Source organism: Macaca nemestrina, chromosome 12 (assembly GCF_043159975.1).
Source record: "Macaca nemestrina isolate mMacNem1 chromosome 12, mMacNem.hap1, whole genome shotgun sequence".
Classification (NCBI taxonomy): Eukaryota; Metazoa; Chordata; class Mammalia; order Primates; family Cercopithecidae; genus Macaca; species Macaca nemestrina.
Genome location: NC_092136.1, coordinates 32,615,506 through 32,620,964, shown reverse-complemented (window position 1 = coordinate 32,620,964; position 5,459 = coordinate 32,615,506). Strand labels below are relative to the sequence as shown.

Genomic DNA, 5,459 nt, shown 5'->3' with positions numbered 1-5,459 from the left:
ACCAAGTGAATATTTATTGCTTGTTTCATTTAAGCATTCTTCCTCATATAATGACATACAATGAAATATATTATATTAATTAAATCTGAACAACACATTGTGTGTTTTCCAGACAATATTTATGGCATGATGTCGATGTATATCTTTCACCCAATGGGGCTAGCATTCTATTTAGACAATTTAGTTGCAGTTGTGAACGTGGTATTTTCTTTAACAAAATTTTAATATTTAATATATTGTTTGAGGCAAATATATTACTCCTTAATACTAAAGTTATTTTTTGAGCTATATCTATACATAATTGAAAAAAATCAGTAGTAATGTTATACTAAATTATGAGTGATACAGCAAGACTTCCAGCTTAAAAGAAGTAATACAAAGTATCATACACGTAAGTGAACATTGATTATTATTCAGTATTACTTAATGTTAAACATTTAGACTACCTTAAATTTTTTTGGATCTAAATGAGTTGACATAAATGTTAATATTTATACTCCTTAAAATTACTTTTATCAAGAGAATGAGAAGACTTCTCCCAGTCTTCTCATTTGTGATAAGATATTTGCAAAGACATGTATGATAAAATGTGTCCAAAAGTAAACAAAGACCTCTTACAACTCGACAACAAGAAAACAAGTGAGCCAATTTAAAAATGGGCAAAAGACTAAGACATTTCACCGAAGAACAGATGCAGATGGCAAGAAAGCATATGAAATGATGTTTGACATGATAGGGGATTACAAATGAAAGCAACAGTGAGATGTCACTACACACCTATTAGTATGCCCCAAATCTAAAACACGAACACCACAAAACATCCTGTTGGGGAGGATGTGGAACAACAGGAACTCTTGTTCATTGCTGGTGGGAATGCAAAACGGTATAGCCACTTTGGAAGACAGTGGTAGTTTCTTACAAAATTAAACATATTCTCACCATATCATCCAGCAATCATGCTCCTTACTATTTACCCAATAGAGTTGGAAACTCATGCCCACACAAAAACCTGCACACAGGTGTTTGTAAGCAGTTTTGTTCGTAATTGCCAAAACTTGGAAGCAACCAAGATGTTCTTAAGTAGGTGAATGGATAAATAAACTGTGGCACATCCAGACAATGGAACAAAAAAGACTTTTGAATTCTTTTTTAGAGACAAGGTCTCGCTCTGTTGCCCAGGCTGGAGTGCAGTGCCGCAGTCATCGCTTACTGAAGCTCACTGCAGCCTCAAACTCCTGGGCTCACGTGATCTGCCCAGCTCAGCCTCTGGAGTCTCTGGGTTTACAGGCTCTAGGAGTATGACTCTTTTAGATTCCACATATAAGTAAGATCATACGGTATTTGTCTTTCTAGGCAATGCGAGTTAGCATGTATTGAACACTATACTAGTTTTCTATTGCTTCATAACAAAATACCACAAATTAGTAGCTTCAAACAACACACATCCCACAGTTTCTATCAGTCAGAGTCCAGGCACAGCTTAGCAGAGTCCTCTACTTAAGTTTTGACAGGGTCGGAATCAAGGTGTCGGCCAGGGTTGGAGTCAAGGTGTTTTCATCCGGAGGCTTTGCTATAGAAACCTCCACTGTGAAAACTCTCTTGAGTTATTAGCAGAATTCATGCTGATGCATCTGTAAGACTGAAACCCTTTATGGGCAGGACACAGTAAGGCAACCATAGCTCCAAAAGCAGCCTGCGGTTCCTAGAAGCTACCTGTAGTTCCTTGCCACATCAGCTTCCTCCGCATGGCCCTCACTCTGTCAAGCCGGCAAAGAGACCTCTAGAATGTGCCTGCTGCAAAATGAAGCCTTATATAATATGACATCTTCAAGAGTGACATCTCATCACCTTCTATTAGTTAGAAACAAGCCATGGGTTTTATTAACTCATCGGGAGAAGATTCTACAAAGGAGTAAATACCAGAAGTGAGCAAGCCCTGAGAATCACTTTAGGTTCTGTCCACCAAAGGCCCTATCATGTGCCTGTTTCTAGGCCTTCATGTGCCTTCCATATGGTCTTTTCTTTCATATAAGCATATTTAAAAAGTCTTTCAGGCCAGGCGTGGTGGCTCATGCCTGTAATCCCAGCACTTTGGGAGGCTGAAGTGGTTGAATGACCTGAGGTCAGGAGTTGGAGACCAACCTGGCCAACATGGTGAAATTCCATCTCTACTAAAAATACAAAAATTAGCCGGGCATGGTGGCTTAAGCCTGTGATCCCAGCTACTTGGGAGGCTGAGGTAGGAGAATCACTTGAACCTGAGAGGCAGAGGTTGCAGTGAGCCGAGATTGGGCCACCGCACTCCAGCCTGGGTGACAAAGCAAGATCTTGTCTCAAAAAATAAATAAATAAATAAATAAATAGTCTTTCAACTGTAAAGTGACATAAATATATAACACCTAATGCTAATATCTTAATGTTTCTTGAAAACTTTGTGACATCTCACTATTTACTCATTTTACCTGTTCATTTTTCTACAATTCTTAGCATTAAATAGCCATAAACTGATTAAAGTGCTTATATCAGAGACAATAAACTGAGAGCAGCTTGGGAAACTGGTCCTACTCCTTAGCTGACCAAGGCAGATTCACCTAGATGGAAAGGAGCTGAAGAAGATCTGATCAAACCCACAGTCCTAACATATCCCTGAATGTCTTCTTTACCCCACATTTGATTTATAATATGGCTGTATATCGTGTTCTAGGTTAATAATCATTTCCTTTGGCATTTTGCAGATATTCCTCTAATATCTTCTAGCGTTTGATTGCAAAAGAATTCTAACAATATTCTGATTTCATGACTTTGCACATGGCCCTTTATCCCACTGGAACTTTTCAAATATTTTCGTCCCTGGTGATCTCAAATTCATGATTCTGTCCAGGCATGGTGCCTCATGCTTCTAATTCCAACTCTTTAGGTAGGCTTGAGCCCATGAGTTTGAGACCAGCCTAGGCAACATAGTGAGATCCTGTCTCTACAAAAAAAAATTTTTTTAATTAGCTCGGTGGTACAAACTCCATACTACTCTGGAGGCTGAGGTGGGAGGATCGCTTGAGCCTGGGAGGTTGAGGCTGCAGTGAATCGTGATTGGGTCGCTACACTCCAGAATGAGCAAGAGAGCAAGACAGTGTCTCAAAAAAAAAAAAAAAAAAAAGAAAGAAAGAAAAGAAAAAGAAAGCTGGGTGCGATGGCTCATGCCTGTAATCCCAGCACTTTGGGAGGCCAAGGCAGGCGGATCTCTTGAGCTCGAAGTTCAAAATCAGCCTGGGAAACACAGTGAAACAACATCTCTACCAAAAATACAAAAAAAAATTAGCCAGGCGTGATGGTGCCTGCCTGTGGTCCCAGCTACTCGGGAGGCTGAGGCAGAAGGGTCAACTGAGCCTGGGAGGCAGAGGTTGCAGTAAGCCAAGATTGCACCATTACATTCAAGCCTGGATGACGGAGTGAGACCCTGACTCAAAAAAAAAATTATGATTCTGAGGCTTGGGATAAGTTTTCATTTATTGTTCATGGCACCCAATGCCTCCCTTTACTCTAGAGATCCGTGCCTTCCAATTCCAGGAAATATTCTTGTGTAGTTTTTTGCTAGTTTCCTTACCTTTGTTTTCTCTGCTTTTTCTGTGATTCATATTGGCTGAATATTGTACTTCCTGGACTGATCCACTATTTTCCATTTCCTTTCTATTCCACTTTCGGCATAACTGTAACTGAACCCAGCTTCAACTGCTTGCTGCTGAAAAGCCAGACACAAGAGACAAGGGTTGATGGGAGGAAACCACGTTCATTCAGAAAACCAGCAAAACTGACAAGATGGTGAACTAGTGTGCTAAAGCACCATCTTAAATTTTCAAGGTTGGCTGGAAAGTTTTTATGGGAGGGGAATAAAGCAAAGAGGAGGAGGTTGGGATCAAAAGGTGAGCAAGGACTGCAGATACCTGGGCACCAGCGAGGGTCAGAGGATGTTGGAAACTTCTTTGTCCTTGGTCAGTTCACAAGGCACTCCTGTAAATCTTTAACAAAACATAGTTAGTTGTTTTGATAGTTACCCTTTAATCCCAGACTTAGTTGTAAAAATTACATGATTATGTTTTTGCATATTATTTCAGTGCTCTAAAATTAGCTGGAATGGGGAAAGGCCACTTAAACAAAAATTGACTTAGTTATGTTAGTTCTTTGCTATTTCACTGTTAACAATTCTCCACTGTCAAAGGTTCATTCCACAATCTTGTGGAATTAGGGACAATGGGATGTTGTCTCTCATCTGGCTACTCCCTGTTGAACAGGGCTGATGTGGGGCAACTGTGAAATGAAACCATTTAACTTGGTAGCAAGCTGACGTTCAGGTCCTTGTTCCTTTCAGGTTTTTAGGAGGACCTGATCTCCCAGTTGAGAAGGATGTAGGGCCATGTTTGTGGGATAAGTGATCCTGCTAGAAGCAAACTCATGAATAGAATTCAGTATAGTGCCTAGAGTCTTAACATATTTGGCAATTGCTAAATTATTTATTTCGAGTTTGGTTCATTTTTTTTCAGTTTTTCCCATTGATCATGGTCTCCAAGATGACAATCTAAAGGTTAAAGGAAGGAGCACGTCAAAGTTTTCCCTGACATTTTCATAACCATCAGAGTCTTCTGTGAATCAGGGCATAGATAGGTATTAGCTATAGAATATGTGGCCCCCATATTCATAAGTTAATACACCTATTCCTCACTGTCAATTGTAGCCAGGGCTCCTGTGGGGATATGATGACAGGTTGGCAAAATATACATATTTAGCAGGTTACAGAAGGAACTATAAATATTTATGAAGGTGGTCCTGACACATACATATTGTACAAACATATATGTAACATACGACCCATGTTTTCCTTGGAGTGGAGACTTAACTCTTGCCTGGCATGGCCTTAGGTCTTATTTATACTTTGGTATCTTATTGCCACAAAGAGTTTGTTATGTTTTAATGTTAACTCTGGTCAGTTGCTGTGTCTAAACCACAAAAGGAAAGGGGTATAATAAGGTGTGTCTGACCTCCTGTCCTCTCATGGCTGGGAACTATGTTTTTTTTTTTTTTAGTTTTTTTCTTGGGGGTTCACTTGGTCAAGGGGGATCCATTTGATTGGTGGGGTGCTTAGGACTTTATTTTTTAGTTTAAATTTCTGTTTTTTGATCAAGATATGCCAGAGGCAGCATCAATGGCTAAACTTTTATTTTGTCCCATGTTGTTGCCAGGATGGTGTGGCTACCTGTCCCAGGTCCATCATGTCCTTTGGTGGGATCCCTATGGCCAAGGGACTTAGAGTAAAAAACTTATAGCCAATTAATCATTCTAAACCAGGTGGGAATGGAGGTGAGTAGACACTTAACCCTTAACACCCTTTTAAGTAACATAAGAGCCAAAAACCAAAAACCAAAAGGCAAGGTTACAAAATTGACTTATCTAAAAGCTTTACATGTTGA

General features: G+C 39.7%; 1 protein-coding gene across 3 annotated transcripts in view; it reads right to left on the bottom strand.

The window, feature by feature from the left end:
* Positions 1-5,459, bottom strand: part of LOC105471513 (coiled-coil domain containing 73) — a 265,590-nt gene that overhangs the window by 246,728 nt on the left and 13,403 nt on the right. For 2 of the 3 annotated variants that reach the window (XM_071074899.1, XM_071074901.1), the window contains exons 2-3: positions 3,939-4,013; positions 3,602-3,736 (exon numbers count right to left, since the gene is read on the bottom strand). The gene's annotated coding sequence lies outside the window, so the exon portion shown is untranslated. The remainder of the gene's footprint in view (positions 1-3,601; positions 3,737-3,938; positions 4,014-5,459) is intronic. The other variant, XM_071074900.1, reaches the window with a different exon arrangement.